At 42.0% G+C, this 20,380-nt stretch overlaps 1 protein-coding gene across 1 annotated transcript in view; it reads left to right on the top strand.

Annotated features, from left to right (window-relative positions):
• The window catches only part of LOC103357746 (roundabout homolog 2-like), a 78,862-nt gene that overhangs the window by 15,804 nt on the left and 42,678 nt on the right, over positions 1-20,380 (top strand). The gene's annotated exons all lie outside the window — the stretch shown is intronic.

The following is a 20,380-nucleotide window of genomic DNA, read 5'->3' as shown; positions in this document are numbered from 1 at the left end:
AGGGTTGACCGGATGGCGGACTCAGGGCCAGTGTGTCAGGGGGTCTAAAGGGGGTTTCTGATAATCAGACAGCTGCTAAACATCCTGCATAGCATGCCTCACTAATCAGAACCTCGGCGTGCTGCACCTTCTGTCCTTCACACCAAATAGTCTGTTTAGATCTTCATTCACAGAATCCTTCACATTCTTGTCAGCGAGTAACTCCAACACAACGCTCATCACTCTTGATCACTTCCTCATCTCTAACACACCATGTCCTTAATTGTCCTTCCTTTCCTACAATCCACAAACCTGGCAGACTGTTGTCCTTTAGCTTAGATGTGTACTTCTTTTTCTTTATAGATTTTGGAACCAATTTAGTTTCTAGGTTTCTGGGTGAATCTTCTACTTCTTGGATTTGTGCTGCTGCTGCTGCTGCTGCTGTACTGTCTGCTGTGAGGACTCTTAAGTCCTCCACTGTAGCTGTAAAAACCCCTTATCTGAATTAAATGTGGTAGGAAACACATGTCGTGAGCTACAGGGTCTCTGATGGCTTAACTTCATACTTAAAGACACTTTACACTAGTTCACAATGAGGGATGGCATGCCGTGTAATTGCATTTTTTGTAGAAGTGAAACATTTTATTGCCAAAGACTCTCCAGACAACCAGTGTTTTTTAGTCTGACAAGAGACTGGCCCTGCTGCTATATGCGGTAGGAAAGGGGCTATTGTAAGCTGAACTGACTGTAACTGTGAAGCAGACACACAAAAAAAAAGGCACAATAGCAGCATTTTTTATGGAAGCCACAACACTTTGCTTCTTCCTCTTCTTACCTCTCACTTATAGCCATCCTTTTAAACCCCAGCCAAGACCCAGGAAAGGAAGAGATGGCACATGATGGACAGTGAGACCAAATTCAAATGCATCATGTGGGGAAAAAAAATCTACTTAATACTTCAATAATGATACATAACATCAATTTGATTGTACAAAATGGAAGCAATGCAAAAAAAAATAAATAACCGTTTTATAAAGCAATTGTGTTCCTGTGTGAAGGATGGTTAGTGGGTTGGTCTCATGCTCCAGTAGTTAATGTGCACTAGGCCATCGCTGCAGATGTTGTCCGCATGGGGACTGGAGCTGAGGAGTGACCAGCAGAGCTCGACATGGGGAGGGATGGACAGTATGTTCCAGAACAGATGTTTCCAGCCTTTGTGCGTTTGTCATTTGGACCTTAATCTGGTCATTGAAGGGCATTAGAGTATACAGAAAGGCGAAAAGGGGACGGACGCTGCATGCACGGGGGACCCCAGCTGTCGGCGCCCTCGAGAACACACCCCGACCCCGCCTCGCAAATAATCCTAAATTCGCTCCCACGTCCGAGGCCTTTCCCATACCCGTGCACGCACGCAAACCAAACACCACCGACTTTGTAATTGGCTCAGAATTAGGGCACATGGTGTATTGTTGAACCTGTGGAGATTACGCGTTATGCTTGAATCTGTGGAGATTATGCAGCGCAGGGATATTATGCCTCCATTTTCTCTGATTGCCTCTCTGTATTATTTCCCTGCTTTTGCCATGGTGAATATCCCTCTCATTCCATCCCTTTTTTTTTTTTTCCTTCTTCTCTCCCCCCCTCACTAATATTGTACCTCATTCTCCTTTCACTTTCCTCTCAATTCCCTTCTGTTCTACACCCTCCACTCCTCTCCCTCTACTATTCTCTTTCATTCTCCTCCTCTTCACCCCCTCTCCTCCCCTCCCCATCCTCTCTGCTTCTCCTCCTTAGGGCCTCTGGCTGTCTCCCCACAAGTGATGTTCTCCTGGCCAGATGATGCATGCATATCTCTTGTGTCTTCTTGATGCTAACTCACGTCGACATTTGCACGGCATTGTGGGATTCTGCTCTCGGTCATATTTCATGTAATGATGAAAATGATGATGGTGATGAGGAATCAGGGAGGGGCGGGGCATGTGTGAGGATGGAGGGGGGGCACTTGTATTTTCCGTCCTTGTCTTTTCTTCTATATCAATCAGTGCCGCGTGATAAGATGGAAGATAATGGTCACAGAAAGTGCAGCCGTGATAAGTTTTGGTGTGAGTTTGAATGAGTTCCTTTTCACTTTCCATATCTCATGAGCAACACTCCCGGTGTTATATATCAAGACGCAGCTTTCATCATTGTTAGGGAGTTGTGCGTCAACCTTGAATTTTAAACTGCACCTGCAAAGCCCAGGGTCAACTGTTTCCTTCCTCGGAGTGGCTGTTTTGTTTTGTTGTTGTTCACTTCAAGAGGAACTAATGTTTACTTGAACACCGTGTTCCGATGAAGAGACGGGAAGTGAAAATCATCCCTAATAGAATAGCATTTTCCTTGCAAGTGCGCTAACAAGGGGAAATGTGTTCGAAGCAAAAGCAGAGTGAGAGGAAAACAGGGAGGATAAACACATTGGGTGGTATCATTATTGGATGAGTCGGAGGCCATGGCAGACTCCTGGCCCTTCTGCAGCGTCTCCTGTCTGCGTATGTGTGGTGTATTTATGCATGTCTGTTAGAGAGAAGAAAAAAAAAAAAAGATGCTGGTGGTTGTGTGCACATTTTAGAAACCTGCCGGTATGCAAAGCTGTGTCAGTGGATATAGCATCTATGGAAGAGAGATTTCTTCACAGTCTTCGCTACACCCTAATTAATCTGCTTAAACCTGCTAGGCCTGTCTCCAGCACTCTTACACATCAGAAAAGCCAGGCAGCTCTGAATCCAACCAGGATTTTCTCCATGGATGCCAGTGGAAAATCACTCCAGCCTCACAGCTGACAGCTTTCTGTCAGAGTGTGCAGAAACGCATGTAAAGTAGAGACAAACATACACCTCATCATTTCCGATGATGGATGTTGGATGGGGAGGCATTTATCACAAAGGGTCGTGAAGCCCGTGAAACAATGAGGTTGTTGGTTTATATTGCCTATCTGCATCCGTTGCCGTTTAGATGACAGACAGACACCAGATGAAGCAATTTATGGTCAGTGCTGTTCTCTCAGCCTTGCCCTCGGCCATGGCTGTGATCTGGATATGAAAAAAATACCAATGACAAAAGGGTGACAGTCTTTTCCTCTTTTTTTTTTTTCATCTCTTTCGCTCACTGTTACCACTAAAGCTCTTGTAAACAACTCTCCTGGAATTTTCTACTGCAGCCAAATGTTTGCGAAAGCTGTTGTCAAGAGCTGTCCAAACTCAAATCCAACTTACTCACCTAGCTTCATTCAAGTCAGCTAAGCGACGCGCTCTTAAGGAGTTTTTGCTTAGCGCCTTTTTTTTTTACATCTCTTGCTTGTTGCAAAATCCCACACTGAGCATCAAATCGGAGCTGGAGATAAGGTTTCAGGGTTTTGGTTGCACTTAAGCAGATTACAGTGTAACGATTGGTGAATAAAGGACTCATCACTGAAGCAAAAATGAAATGTCCAATAGTTTCTTGGCAATATGCTCCAGTATCTACAGTATATGGACTAATAAAGTGGAGTGTATCCGTTCCTGGGATTCAGCAAATTAAACTTAATTGTAACTCGATACAGAGTAAGCAAAAATATTTATTCTTCTGTATGCTGTTGAGGTCTTTGAGGCTGTAGTGCAGTAATTTCTTCTGATGATTTGCTCTTGATGCTTATCTAGTGAATAGAGATATTGAATATAATATATAATAACTGCACAAATCGACTTTGCGGCAATATTTCATGGTAGAGCTGACATAGCCAATCAGATATTGGACCTAATAAGATAAGATAAGATAAGATAATTCTTTATTGATCCCCATAGGGGAAATTCAGGCATTGCAACAGCACAAGACAGTGGCACACAAAGAATACAATAGATACAAATACAAAAGTATGTATAAATATGTAGAGAAAATAATCATAATACTAAAATATGCTACTTCCTGGGCTGATAATGTAATGTTTTTGACATGAGACATCACATTAAAATAAATTCATGTTACACACATGTACCATCCATCCACCCATCTTCTATACAACACTTAATCCTCACTAGGGTCGTGTGGGGGCTGGAGTCTATCCCAGCTGACTTAGGGTGAAGGCAGGGGACACCCTGGACAGGTCACCAGTCTATCACAGGGCCACACTTAGAGGCAGACAACCAAACACACTCACATTCACACCTACAGACAATTTAGAATCATCAATTAACCTCAACATGTTTTTGGACTGTGTGGGAGGAAGCTGGAGAACCTGGAGAGAACCCACGCTGCACGGGAGAACATGCAAACTCCACGCAGACAGATCCTGGGTGTCCTCACCGGGACGCGAACTGGTGACCTTCTTGCTGCAAGGCAACGATGCTAACCACCGTGACACCTTGCAGCCCGCTGTAAACTATATATATATATATATACTGTACATATGTACATACATACATACATATGAATACATTACCATTTGTACTCTTATGAATAAAGGCTGTGAGTGTTTAGGAAATCGAAGCGATTTCCTTTCAGTCACAAGACAATTAACACTTGTGCTGATTTGGAATTTAACGTCTCTTTTAACTGTTTTGATCTTGAGTAATGAAAAAAAAAAAAGAGCAGCAGAAGCATTCGCAATCATACTTATTAAAGTTTGCGACAGTGTGCTTGAGCTTGATTAGCTAATATCAGAGTTAGACGTTGAAGTGCTTTTTGGTGTGTTGTGAAATGAAGAATCTAATTTACCATGCATGTGTAGAAACAATTTTTGCATGTCTATTATATGGAAGGAACACAGATGCAGTCCTTTTTTTGGGTTCTTAACATAATTGATTTCTATTTTGAGGTATGCCACTTGTTGAGTGCAAAATGGATGAGAAGATTAACAAAATGACTCCATTCGTGTAATTTGCTAAGCCAAAAAGCACTGTTTGTGTGGATTTTACTGATGTATTTAGCAACCTGCTCGCTGATAGTGTGGTAAAATGGCAATAGCTAAAGGGAAGGGATGGGAAAATAATAAAATGGATGTTTCTCTCTCCTTTTTGTGACTTGGATTTATTTGGAAGTCTAGAGCATCTGTTCTCAAGCTTTTATCTTTAAAGTGCATGTAAGAGGGACACTTCCATGGATGTACTGTATATTTAAATGTAATTCTTTGTCAGTGTGTACTTGATCTAAAAGCTGACCACCAATTTTCTCATATAAAATTGTGGTAAGACGTCCCCCGCTCGTCTAAATGACAATAATTGCTATGTGGATGCAGTTCTTTTATATTATGACTATAGGACGCAGTCTCCCAGATTGAAATTATTTTGTCATGTTTGTTTTATGCCATCAAAGTGCACAATTGATTGCACTTACTTATTATATACACATGGCATGTTGAAATGAAAAATAAGCTTTTGACCCAGATGTAGTCGTCTTTACCCGCAAAACAAGTACATTACTACTTTGGACTTCTTGACATAATGATTTACGCAATCTGTTAGAATGGAGGTCGGTGATGTGCAGAGACATGAGTCATCGTATATACAGTGGACATATTGCTGTCTTTTATACCTTTTATGTGCTAAATAGATTTCAGTCACAATCCATCCACGCTCCAGATAGTGCTTGAATACAGCTGACAAGATTCGATAAGAGGGCACTTCTTCTTTCCATTTCATGTAATGTTCACCTTCGAAACTGGAGCTAGGGTTTATTTTAATTGCTTAATACAGCTCATAGGCAACGTACAGATTCTTTACTTTGCCAGCTCTTCTGTCCAAAGTGAAGATAATACAACAGAAGGTCATGACTGTATGAAAAGAAGGACTGCCTCTCTATGACAACACTCTTACGTTTCCTGAACAGAGGCTTAGAAGCTCTGTGTGGCCGCTATGTAAGCCCGTCTAATGCAAACAAAATTAGCAAAGAGATGGAGCATGAATGGAGTTTAAGTGTGCCATGGAAACATCTCTGGGTCATGGCCTCTCTTGTGACAGCACCCATCTGTCACCCAAAGGGGCCACACCTTTAATCATGTGTAACTTTAGGCCTTAATACAATTTAAACAGGTGGGTTATATAAAAATTCATATAAACAAGGAAATTACCTATAGAGACCAAAACTATGTTATGTACTAGACTGTAAACATGCTTATTTTTGCTGCACATTTAGAAATTTTAACATGAGGACTATAGTGGCTGACTTGCTTTTGACGCCAGCCTCCGGTGGCCATTCGAGGAACTGCAGTTTGTGACACTTCTGTGTTGTCTTCATATCTTAGACGTGGAGGTTGCTGCTTGGTCATGACTCAAAGAAACACCAAGAAACACTCTTTTAAACCATTAGATAATCATAACCTACAGAGTAACAGACATGACTCAATGGAAACTTCTCAAAATATCCAGAAAGAAAAATTGGCGTCAGGGTGATACATGCTTGCAGAATTTGCAGCTTTGGGTTCAGGTTTGTCTGAAGGCACTGGTAAGGAGGCCATTCCTTTAATGTGCCAGCTTGGCTCAGCTTGCCTTAGATAACCAGCCTCTGTCATGACTCAGCTCAGTCTACCCTTGTGCAGTCATCCACACATTTTTGTGATATGAACATATTTTCTTGTCTGGTTTGCATATTTTATTGAATTAATTCATGTTTTCATGAAGTATTTAAAATATTAGAATTTTCTATGACACAATTACACTTAGTTGAGTTCCCTGTGTCACGCTGCTAGGAAAAAAAGAGAGAGAAAAGTGTGTAAATATTTAGTTCTGTTCTTAAAATGGATTCAGGCTCAGTGGGACAAGGGACTATTATAAATAACCAAAATAATTATTTTCGCTCGACAAATTTTGTGTCATTTAAGAGTGGGCGCACTTCACAAGAGAGGATTATTAAGATAATTCATGTCATTTGATGTGACCTAATTTTAGTAAGAATTTTTAAAGCTTGGTTAGATCACTGCAATAAATATTTCTCACATTTGAAAATCACAGCAGCCTCATTTCAGCAGGCACAGCTCTCTTATCTGTTTTATAGTCTTGTTTAAAGGCCTAAGTCGACCAGGTCTTTGCCATCCTTTCAAGAAGACCTTACCTGGGGCAATGTGGGAGGCAGTGTACTTTATTCTTACACTGACCAGCTGAGCTTTTAGGTACTGATATATATATAATTTGTAAAACCTTTCATTTTATTTGCTCAGTATCTTCTTTTGTTTCATTGGAAATTAGCTTAGATGGCAGTCTGTTGTTACTGTTCTTTCAGCAGCTCTCTGGAGAAAATATAAGTCAATACCATAAAAACAGGACTGTGACTGCAAACACAACCTTGTTAAAAAACCCTTGACCTTGAAAGCAGTGGTTGGCAAAACAAACTCAACTCAAGGTTCCTCTGAATCACATGTGTATCTGGTCGGTAGATTGCGTCTTTTCCGTCACTGTGGAACCGCAGATTTTTTAAAAACACAGACACACAGTTTTGCCACCGCGCTCCCATCCACAAACAGTTATAGTGAACAGACAGGAAATCCATGAAATGATGTTTTAATTGGACGTAGGACAAATGCTAAAGTAGAACAATTCCAAAACCATCCTTCTCCTTCTGTGTTAGCTCAATTAATCCCTGATTGGAGCTAATTGCTTGTGCAAAGTCTATTTGAAATAACGGTGGATATAAAGTAGGCTGCTTGGCGGTGTCTCCTTCGCTCCTTAATGCAGCCTTCCTGCCAAACAAACCAAATATTTGATGACGGAGTGTCTAATTGCCTCCTTTCTATCTCACTCACTCTCTCTGCATTTGATTAACAAGCATGGACAGGTGCATACTACAATGATGTGTGTGTGTGTGGGGTTTAGATTTACATCCGCGCGCCACGGCTTATACGTTGACTCTGCGGTAGCTGTGCTCCATCACTAAATCACCATCCACCAGTCCAATAGGCATACTTGCTGTTTTCTAGCCATTAAAACACTCCGGTCTGGCTTCACTCAGGCTATTAGAAGCTGTTAAGCAGGCTGAATAAACTGTGAGCTAATGATGAGAATGCATCTGCGAAATCTGAACTCCATAGCACCACATTTAGCAACACTTAATTAATCTTAATGGATTCTGAAATAAGCCAGCCAAACAAATATCTTATCCATAAATTACTTTTCTCTGTTCCATACCACGTATTGCCACAAAGCACTCCCTGGGGACGCTGTAACTCTCACAAATGAATGTATATGTGTGGGGTATGTACGTGTGCAAGCACTAGACACCAAGTGAAACACTCGTCCTTTCCCTTCAAGAAAAGAATTTTGTTTACCACGATATTACCTCCTTAAATCAACCTCTCTCCCATTTTTCCTTTCTCATCATTTCCTTTTCTTACGCCGTAATTCTCTGTCGGTCTCCTTACGACGCCAGGGAACAGAAAGAGTTAGAGGCTGCACCGGTGCAGGCTCAGGTTTTTTTTTTTTTTTGAAGAGGTGCCATTTAAATTTCGTGTTGAAGTTGAATGAACAGTTTCAGTATTTGCAGGAGTGTGTTTATTTGTTTGCATGCATGCGTGTGTGCACATGTGTGTGCAGCGCCTGCCACAATGTTCTTATCACCTCCTCACACACCTGCTTCCCCCGAAGACTGAGCCTCCCCTCTTCTCATGCCTCCTCATCAAAGCCAGATCCAGCCACAGTTGTCGCTTCCCTTTCCCTCCCCTGCATGCGTCCCCCTCCCCCCCAGTCTAGCTGCTTTGGCTTGTGTTCAACAGCCACCACTCCCCTTGTATCGTTGTGTTGTCCAAGCAAGTCAGACCTTGCTGGTATCATACCATCCCTGAGAGGAAAATTCATGCGGCTTGGCGGATGTATGTACAGGTGCCGTAAACTCTTGGAAGGGCTATTAAGGATTAGGAAGGATGACAAACTGCTAAAAGCGCAAAGCCTTAAGTTGCTGGCACTGGATGGGAAGGACGTTTTGCAGCAAACTGCAGGCGTAAACTAGAGGTTTTAACTAACAAAGTTGCAGTCAATTAACATAAATAAACTGAAGAAAACAAATGTATAAATGAACGTAGGATGGTGACTAAATAACAAGCCAGTAAGATTAGAAGAACAGAATTTTCCCCCCATTAATTGCCATCGTATAACAGACGTGACCCCCGTGTAGAACGCAGAACATTCTTGACATGCATTTTCCTCCGAAACGCAACAAAAACAGTCACGTGATCCAGCCCCATCTAATTAAACGGCATGTGTGTAGGTGGGAAAAAATTTAATTTGGTTTCCAGTCAACCTCTGTCCTCCGCTGTAAACAAAGCCTCTCATAAACAGCGGAGCAATTTGGAGGCATTGCATCGCTTGTAACGGAACCGCAAATTTGAGCAAATCCACAAGGAAGCACATCGTGTTCACCTGTGAATTGCATATGAAGGTATTTCATGTGTTTCTTTAAGTCTCCCACCCTAACAGACAAAACAGCACTTCTGATTTTAATGCATGACATTAGCATGTGCTGCTACGCTAAATGGAGACCAAGGTTCAAGGCTGTTCATCTTCACAGAGACACAGGAAAGGATGCATTCACACAATTAAAGCATTAAGATTTTCCTTCTGCACCTGCAGTTTTACGGACACAGTGAGTGGTTCATATGGGTGGAAATAATGCTAATTCATCTCACTTCTGTAGCGTGGCAACATATTTAATTCTTTTTTTTTTTGTACCTCACCTCTGTCTTTCACAGAACTGACAGACCTTCAAACAGCCAACCTCTAATTGCCTTCCTGTCTGCCATTACTGTACATGCAACATGAACTCCATTAATTTCACTTCATTTTCAGCCTCTTTCACTCTTCTCCTACTCTTGTGTTTATCTCTATGTACATTTTCATAGTAGTGGTAATTGTGCTCATTCTTAATTAACTCTGCCAAAAGAGGGAATGTCTTTGGATTTCTAATTAACTGATGCTGAGGTTTGAGTATATTGGAGAAGTAAAATGAGAATCTCATTTTCTTTGTTTCCCTTGAGGCTAGGATTTTAGGAGCAATTTTGTTGTCTCATCAAGCATCTAGTGGTGGGTTATTGTATCCAGGTAGTCACCACTTTCCTGATTAGTTTGATAATAATGGCGCTTTTGAAGGAGTGCTTTTTTTTTGTGTGTCTGGTTTGTCCTCACCCACAACAGAAGCTGCAATTTTCTAGTCGCTGAAACAATGCGAACCTCATCCATGCATTTAATATAAACAATCCTACCTCCAGTCAGGGGTTTTATACCAACATCTGTATGTGTGGTGTGCCTCCCCCCTCACTCCCTCCCTCCCTCGCTGCCTGCTCCGTCCTCCCTAGAGAGCTGCAGCATTAATAACTGTAAGTGGATAATGCCCTAGCTCGAATTCCGATCAAGGTTTAATAAGAGCATGATTCAGTCGGCCACTGGCAGCAGGAGGCACTTTGTGTGTGTGTGTGTGGGTTGTGTTTGCAGGCTTGTGTGTGTGTGTGTGTGCGGGCCTTAAAGTAAAGTGCATTACCACTGGTGCAACCAAGGGTTTTGGTGGTCATTTTCTGACCTTTTGGCTCACATTGAAGCAAACCTAAATGCATGTCACGTGTCTGTGTCGGAGTCAGACTGAGAAAAATTTGCAAGTGATATCACGATTGCGATATGAGCCATTAGTAACATCATCTGAAGGGATTTGTGCGCACACACACCTGTCCTCTTTGTGACTTCGAAACCACTGCAGGACCTTCAGTCCACATTCTGGGCTTGTGCCAGCGCATCAGTAGGTGACTAAGATGATTTTGTCACGGCTTGTTCTTGTGTCTGAACACTGGCTCCACGCGTGCAGCTGGAGATGGAGCATCTCCGCGCCGCAGTCGAACATCATATATAATCAACCGCTGTGCAACTCTGCATATACAGTTTCCAGTGAAGTATAAATGCAGCTCGGAGTTAATTGGAGCGTTGCTTGGATTCTATACGGGCATCCCTTCAACAGTCAGTTATCTAATACAAACAGACTGGTAGGCACTGCAACGCTGAATAACATAATACGCTACAGCAACAAGAACAGGGAAGTTCAGATGTACTGCAGTGTCACATGGAAACACTTTAGAATTATTAATGTTTTTATGTGTTATGTAATGTTAAGTTCTCTTTGGAAGCCAATGGGCAATACGGCGAGAGCATTATTCATGTTGAGAAGACGCGTGTTTTGCTGAGAGTCGAAGCCATTAAACATGCTATCTGTTCATTGCCATTAGCTGCAAATGCTCAGAGAGAAAACCTGACTTTGACATCTAATCCTCTTACTCGGAAGAGGACTAATGCACGCAGAGGATGTAGTACATCTGACAAACAGATCCATTTTTCATGTGCATACGTTGAACGGCGCGGTATCGATGAGAGTCCTATTTTCGTGGTCCCCCCCGATCTCTTTTGACTCCTCGTCTCTGTTCCTGTCTCCCCCTCCCTCCCTCCCTCCACCCAACCAGATGGCCTCCCTCTAACAGAGCATTGACACCAGATGTGCAGTTCCAGTGTCAACTCAGGGACCAGCTGGGCTGAGTGTGCCAGTGGTTCTGTTAATGAAAATGGCTATGCTGTGTGTGTGTGTGTGTTTGTGTGTGTGTGCTTGTGTGTGTGTGTTGTTTACTGTGGTTCAGTGGCATGTGACAGTTGGGGAACTCTCAGTGGGTGAGGGTTTTTTAGAGTGAGCGACAGCGAGTTGCACTGCAGCTCAATTCAGCCGTGTAGTGCTCAACAGCACACCCACCAAGGTTGGAACTATACAGCCACCCATCCAGAATAAACACTCTCTTTCACTCTCCATCTTGCTGTTTTTTTTTTTTCTTCTTTCCTTTTTTTTTTATATCTGTAGAACTGTCTGTCACAACCTCCATCTTACCTCATGCATAATTATATATTCTTTCCTCTAACCTATTTAGCAGCAAGGGGATCACTGGGCCTATTACTAATTCATACGCGCTCCTCAAACAAAGACTTAAGAGTACACACTGTCTAGGGTGGAATCTGTCCAGCCGTAACTGCCTACAATGAAATATGTCCATTTTTAGGAGGAACTGCTCTAATTCTGATTGGCTGCAGATAGGATCATGAATGCAAGGTAGCACTATAATGAACATTTCATTCTGATAAAAACCTCAAGCCCCAGCTAATGAAGTTGTTACTACATGCTGCGCTCTGTCATTTATGAATTTGCTCAGAAACAATTCATTATTACAGATCGCTCGGCTGATCAATTAAATGATAAGGAAACAAAGAAATACTGTTTGCTTGGCAATAATTCTGACAGCCTCCATAGGATGAAGACAAATCAGCTAATTGAAAATTTAGTTGTGAAAAAATCTTTTTTTTTTTTTCCCCCTCCAAGATGTAACTCAAAAATGATAGATATGGAAGCCTACACTTCTGTGATAGCCTAGTTATCTGAGCTGATTTAGTTTTGCCCCTATCTGCACAGCACAGACTGTATAAAGAGGGGGTAGTTTAATACCTACACCGAATGGCTTACGAGTTGGATGAGATTCCTCAAGCTCTGAAAGAAGATTCTTGCACTTCCAGGATAAATCATAGGCTTTTGAATTTCTTGAATGGAATGTGGAGTCCACTCTCCTTCATAGTGTAATATTTTAAGCATTTTTTTGAGCCAGAAGTGGTTCAGCAGAGTGACACAGGAGTGAAGGTTCCCATAGGATTCAGTCCATTAAACCGATAGGGCCAGAGATGTGTTTCCAGATATTGGAGACTCCACAGTAATCTATCTGGCTGCACCCCAGCACAGCCGTGAATAGTTCTCAGTGGACTTTTTCTGATGAAAATTCCCCAATTATCTCCTTTAAACGGACTGGCACTTATCACACTGCTCAATCAATGAAAGCATGTCATGTTTATGTGTCAGTCACATTACCAGCCACAGCTGTGAAACACTGAAGATGAGCGCAGACATACATGACATATAAACATTATGTGCAACAATCAGCCACCGATATTAAAACCTAATTAACACTGATCACCTCGTTACAATGTAATGTTCAGCTGGGAAGTCTTGTGTCCTGGCGGTATGTGGAAGCTTCTTTGACATGTAGCACCCACCTAAACACTGTTCCAGGCCGAGCACACACCCCCATGGCAATGGCATTACCCAACGGACAGGAAAGGCTAGAGGAACATGACAGAGAGCCCCAGGCATTGACCTGGCCTTCAAACTCCCCAGATCCTCATCGGATTGAACATCCACCGGATACACCAGAAAAAGCCTGATTCATTTAGGCCCCATAACACAACCTACACGACCCAGAGGATCTGCTGCCAGCACCCCAATGCCAGACAGCACAGGACACCCTCAGAGGTTCCGTGTCCAAAGCCCGAAATGTCAGAACTCTTTTGGCAGCATTAGGGAGCCAACATAAATTTAGGAAGACAGTTTTAATGCTGTGGCTAATGGACGTATATTCTCCGTCTCATATTCTGGTGATTATATTTTAATGTTCAGACAATGTAAGGCAGTCCTGAAACTCCAGTGCAGAACTTAGTGTTAAGTTGCTGACATCAGTAAAGACGCTTTGTCTCCTCTGCTCACAGGACACACGATGCCCCTTCACCACCAACTAAACATGTTCCTACAGACCATTTGTTAAACACGGTACAACCTCAAGTAGCTTGGATAAAATAGCCATTTAGCAACAGCAAAATACTTGACCATCATTAACCTCAGCAGTTACATTAATTTACTCCATAATCAATTAGTCAAGTATAGGGTCACTTCCACCACTTCTTATTTCAGTTGTTAACACTGGTGGGTCTCGGCCTCTGGCACTCACACGAGTCATCAAAAACACTTTTACACAAATTATTAAGGTGTAGTGTGACAGCTACCCTCAAAGGTTGTACAGAGACAATTTGAGCTGAGAAAATGTCAAGGTCAGTATGTGCTCATACTGACAAGGTGTAAAGTTTACGATGTTCGCTCAGAGAGTTAGCCTGTTAGCATTTGCTTGTCAGTAGTTGTTGAGACATCGTAGTGGTGACCCAACAAACAGATGCTGGGAGTTCATGCTGCGGTCATAAATGAAATTATATGCAGTTCAAATACTAGCAGTGCAAACCTAATATTAAAAATAAAGTGTCTTTAAACTGGTTGGAGGACATCCCAGCACACTTCCTGTGTGACGCATGATGATTCACATCGACCATGCCGTTAGTCTTTTATTGGGCTAACGCACATAAGCGTTGCAAATACATTTACACCTGCAGGTATTTTGAGAGTTTTCAAGCCACCTTGACTTGCATGTCTTTGGACTGCAGAGAAGAAAACCAGAAAACCCAAAGGAGACACATGCAGCAAAAACATGCAAACTCACTTCAAGCCCACTTCCTGTTTGGCGACAGTGTTTACCACTTAGTGCTTTCACAGCCCCAATAGTCTTTTTCTTTTTTTAGCAAAAGTAGACTTTTGACACATTGCTCACCCTCTGGATTTTATCCCTGCATAAACTTACATAAATATCAACATTTTAATACAGAAAGACTTTATTTACATGTAGCCTTTGATTCAAAGAATTTGGAGGGGAGGGCGCATTAGTGATGTATGGCTGCTGGAGACCCGGCGTGTCAGTCTGAAAGATGATTCCTCTGCTGCTGTGTGGATTAGACTCTCTCCTGAACACACTTTGAATGCAGCTGTGTTTACGCACATCGCTGCCTCCAGCAAAAGTGAAATGCTGAAATGTGCAGACATTAATCTTCATCCCCCAAAAAACTGCGACTATTACAATCAAAATTTAGCACAATTTGATATTTTTTTTACACACAAAGAAAACAAAGGTTCCATTTTGTGTTTTACAACGTTGTACTAATTCGACAGCTATGATTGGGGGTATATAATGGCAGCATGCTATGTTATAGTCAGGCACCGAATATCACGAAAACAGCAACCAGGTAGGCTCCACACATACTGTAAACCAAGCAATAATTTGCTGAGGGACTGGATGCTCCAGTGGGTGTGTTGTTCCATGGTGTCTCATCAATTACATTCCCTGAGAGAAAACACCCGGCTGTTTTCTGTTTCTTCGGATGCCGGGGTTAATGGTGCTTTTCTCAAATGCCTCTGCCAGCCAGTAATTGGAGCAACTTAACAATCATAAGTGGAGTCTTTGTAGTGTAGGGAGCACAGGCTGAATACAGCTTTATTAACGATAAAAAGCCACCTTATATTGATTAACCCCTTCGTCATTCCTCGGTTCCTTGACATCTATTGCCCTCGTGGCTTTTGTGCTATAGATTTAAGAAAACACCACCAACCACATTGCAATGACATTGTAATTTATCACGTTCCAATCCTTCCCAATATGCATTTCAAAGCAACCAGATGCCTACAGATTTGACGATTTGTCCAATTATAAGTGTGAAAAAAAAGAAAAACCCAACTTATATTGGTTTTTGCACCTGCACATATCACATAAGTTTGTCTAAGCTAAAGATTGGGTTAATCAGTGTCATTCCATTTCAGAACTGCTTAATTACATTTAAATTTCCATATAATCTCTGCTCAATGAAATTAAGCCAACTCAAAGTAAACACAAGAGTCTGAGGGATTTTCCTCCGTCCACTTTCGGTGCCACAATTTTTTAGTAATTATCTTTGGATTTCAATAGTGAAATAAAGAAGAGCCCATTGACAACAGGGTACATTTTTGTTTGCTCTACTGTCTGTTTGTATGCTGTGTGGGGGTATTGGTTGATTTTTCTTATCCAGAAGATTGAGACGGGATTGTCAGTTCCTTTTGCCTCGTACCTAGAGAATATAGGTTGGCATCCATGTCCGTGCTTCCATCTGTCAGTCATTTATTGCACGTCTTACACTTGTGACCTTTCTACTTACTGATACGTGACACAGATGCTGTCTTGTCTCTTTCTGTCTCTTCTTCATCTGACCACAGACAATTGGGTTTGGCACATGTCGTCGTATGCAGATCAGACAGTAAAGTCAGTTCAGACTGGCTCCAGTGTGTCAGCGGCGGCAGACGAGCGCGGCACTTCATACTGCAAAGTCAGTCTCTCGCGGCGGCAGTCGTTTTTACCATGATTTAAAGGGTTATTACATTGCCTTCAGGAAGAGGACCATCCCTGTTGTGCGCTGTATTTCATCAGAGGGAACACTCCGCGATGAATGATAGTGTGTCAGTTCCAACTCTGATTGACAGATTATGAAAGCATCAACAAATATGATTTTGGGAAAAAAAAATCAGATGAAACATGGGACTAGAAAATCAAATGGGCGTGATCCTTCTTTATATGGAGAACATCTGAGCTAACCGCACTGATGCACGTCATGTGTAGTTTGTGTTTGCTTCCAGAGCTGTGCGCTGTGTCTGCCGGTCTTAAAAGGATTTTCTTAGTATTAGCAATATAAAGAGAAGAAGAAAGAGAAAGAAAAGCAGCTGATAAATCACAACAATAGTTTGCTCATTAAGCAGGAACAGCTCGGTTCTGTTTGTTGCTTCATTCAGTCATATTTAGACACAGGTATAGTGGCTGTGGTGTGTTCAAACTGACTTAACTTGAAGCATTTCTTTTTAAAAAATTAACTGGAAATAGTGTGACTTCACAGTGTCGTATAGTGTAGCTTATTTTTAAATCAGCATCTCGTCTATAGCTCAGATTCTACTTTGTATTCCACTGCTGTTTACAGAGAATATGCTGTTATTTTAAAGAAGGATTCTTCTCACAAGAATTTATTGCATTTTTATCATCCGCCCCTGTTTTCCTTTATAACTGGGCTTCTTGTCAGGACAGACGTATGTAACAGCTGTGATAAAAGAATAAAGTAAAAAATAATATTGCGGGGATTTCAGAGTTTTGGTGTGAGATTGCAGCAGAGCCAGCAATATTTAGTCAAAAGGCTGTGTGATACACCACAAAGACTGTGCTGTTTGGAGCCGCGCGTCAGGAGCCACAGATTCACAGCTTATCATGTCTAAAAGTGAGCGTCAGGCCAGTCTGCTGCCTTTAGCCCACTTGGCAGCCTGGTGGCTGTTGCTCATCTGTCCCCAAGCCAGTGTGAGCACATCACCGATCTGGACCAGGATTAAAGGACCTAATACTAACAGCTGTGCTGAGATTAGCCATGTCAGTATTTACAGTTATTTTGTCAACCAGCGCACCACACACTCTGCTCAAATAATGAACAGCGATATTTGAATTTACTACTCTGTTTTGTTTTAAATCCGACGCTGTCATTAGATTCATTTTGGATACATTTTTGGGTTTAGGGTGAGATGGGTGAGGAGCTGTATGGGCCACAGTTTGATAGAGATTGACATGAAGAGGAATGATGGTTGGGACTTATATTGAGGTATGTGGATAAACAGAACGGTCTGAGGAGTTGGAAGAAGCCACCTCCTTTGTTTCACAACAACTGCCCCAGAAATGAAGAACGTGAGGGGAAAAAAACCTGAAAGAGTGACGGAGGATGAAGACAGAAATGATTAACTTGAAACGTGAATGGCTGCAGTGTAAAGATGTTGATGGATTGAGCAGGTTTATCGTCTATGTGTGTGTGTGTGAGGGAGAGAGTGAGAAAGAGATGTGTCGGTGTGATTGTGTTTGCACACGTACTTCCCTGTGTGTGTACTTTCACCAGCAAGCGCATGAATATGCATGTGTGTTTTCACACAGGCAACGACGTTCTCTCTCAGTGGAGACTGATCACCCCATGATGGGCTATCACCGGGAGATTGGACTGATTCTCCATACCTATCAGTCAATGGAAATATCATATATTAAAAATGGATGGCATTTTCTGAAGTGGCAGCGCAGTCTGTCCTCTGATATATGGTGCATTTTAATCTACTTAGATGCTTCATGTGATGGAAGACATGGAGGGAGATCCTGGGAAGGTGTTGGAGGCAGCGGGTCGGCCACCAACAGCTGCTCCTTTCCGGTTTCCTATACGTACAGGATATGTGCCGGGTGGCCTTGAGCTTACCAGGGGGTGTGCATGAATGTGATTAACGGAGATTTGGGGTGAATAATCTCCTAAGCTGCTCATTGGAGCAGTGGTGTTGGGGGCTGGGGTGGAGATTGGAGGAGCTCAGGGTTACTGAAAGATATACCTGGATCACTAGCCTACCTTGTGGAATGTGACTTATGACTTTTAAACGCTTGACCAAGTCCTCATCGATGCATTTGCATGCGGATAGCCAGTCTGAGGTCATCAGATTTATTGAATCAGTCAAACCGTAACCAGTGAGTAACAGGCATTTGTGTTTTTCCACCTGACAGCACTGACTAATTTGTTTTTCAGCTGTCGAGAGGCTAAGTCAGTCCATATTTTGGTCAAAATTCTTAGCAGCTTAAAAGGAAATTTAAGCACGGGGCATATTTTCAGTGGAGCGCCGTTGCCGTGGATACGTGCAAGTGTGTGTGTTAATGTTTAGAGGAAGACAGATGTACTACATTTTCTGACTGAGGATATTTAAATCAGCAACAAGCTCGTCTGCTGGTCAAAATCACAAAAATGGAAAAAAAAAATACGACACACTTATAACACGTGTGAACATGCGTGTAGGACTTATTTGTGGTGCTTCAGCCAAATGATGTGTCATATTTCAGATACTGGAGCTCCATGTAGTCTATCCTCTCTGTCCTCAGACTCTACTCAGAGCATTTACTTTCATTTCCTTGCATTTAAAAGTCAGTGGTGCTGCTCAGTTTGCACAGAAGCAACAAGAGATGAAAACAACCGGAAACACCAATAAATATAAGGGATCCTTATCAACATCTTGATCGCTACGGGTGTGTGACTCGCGCAACCTTCAGGTCACAGGGACCTTGTGTATTACACTAATATTTGATCATTTCAGCTCATTTTCTCATTTAGAGATCAAAGGTCAAATCAGTGCAATCAAAGCCACAAAGCCTCCCACGTATTATCAGTTAATGTGGTAGCATGACATTACCATATGAATTAGTTTTCTTTTGTGCTGAATGCCAGCAGTGGTAGAGGAGCTGTGCCCCGCTTCATAGCTCCAAGCATTTATTCAAATGCATTCATACATATCTATGTACTATCCAAACATGCACATATTGTGGCCCATCTGTATGTACCCATGCAAAGGCGGATATAACCAGGATGTTGTGGTAAACACAGCTCAGCACCACCATCTCTGGTGGCCATCATGAGATGTGTTTGATCATGCTAGATGGCGCAGACGCACAGATTATCTCAGGCGATTTTTTTTTTTTTTTTTTTTTTCTCTCTATCATCAATTTCTTTCATTATATCCCACAAGGATGGAGGTGATGTAGAAATACTGTATAGGCTACTACAGCAGTGAAGACTCTCACAGAGCATCATTCAAGGCCACGGTGAGCAGAGGAATTGCTAGAATTACAGGAGAGGTGTAGAAAAACAGATTAAACCTTTTTAACCTTTAAAGGTCTGTGAAACAACACATCTAGCTTTTTTTTTTTCTTCTTCTTTCCACGTTCAGCATTGTGATGATGACTACAATGATGACCGTGGAACACAGCAGCGTGCATAATTTCGGTTAGAGAAGGCGAGGGGCCTGCAAGAAAGCTCTCTTTCCCTTGGTGATGGCTGCTTTAGTGAAACAAGGCGGATAAAACGCTATATTCTGATCCCTGACTCATTTTCCAGCTCATGTTGTTACATCTCCACAATATTGCTGTAAGGGTCTATGATATCCTGGTCTTTGAGAAAAAATAATGTGATCAACCTTTTCGAGGCTTTTTTTTTTCTTTCATTTGTCTCTCCTTATTCTTCATATTCTTCCAACAGCTGCCAAAGCAGTATCAAGGTTTATGAACAAGGGTCACACGTGCCTTCCAGCACCAAGATTTGAGAATACTTACAAAGACGGAACACTGCAATTAATGAGAAGAAAATGAAGCATCCATATATGCAAAAGCATGAACTAAAGGCCACGTACAAATGTTTGCATAATGCTGTACACACAATAGTGCATCTGGATTTACAGGTTTATATAGATAAGATTGAGATGCAGAGTCTGGGGAGCAAGGAGAAGCAGATTTACATAGGTTAGTCTGAGAGATAGAGGAATGTGTTCTGGTGAAGAAATGCATGGAGACAGGAGTAATTAATTATAGATGTGGCAATGTGGTCTGAGGGAATGCTGTTACAGTAACTAGAGGCAAGGCAAGTGAGAGATGAGGGAGTGGAGACGTGGGGGAAGGGAGGAGGGGAGATCCCTCCTATACCATCCACAACTTCAATTTCCATTACATGACAAGAGAATGGAGGCTAATTAAACATGACAATGGTAGTGCGTTTATTGTTAACCCTTCATGGGGGTAGACTGGCTCCTGACTCAAAGGCTAAAGAATGCATATCAAATACGTTTATGCAGTTAAATAAAAAATTCTCATTAAAACATCCGTGAGGTTATTATGAATAGA

Source organism: Stegastes partitus, unplaced genomic scaffold (genome assembly GCF_000690725.1).
Source record: "Stegastes partitus isolate 25-593 unplaced genomic scaffold, Stegastes_partitus-1.0.2 Scaffold271, whole genome shotgun sequence".
Taxonomy (NCBI): Eukaryota; Metazoa; Chordata; class Actinopteri; family Pomacentridae; genus Stegastes; species Stegastes partitus.
Note: the sequence above shows the minus strand (reverse complement) of the source record. Positions and strands in the feature narration are given on the sequence as shown.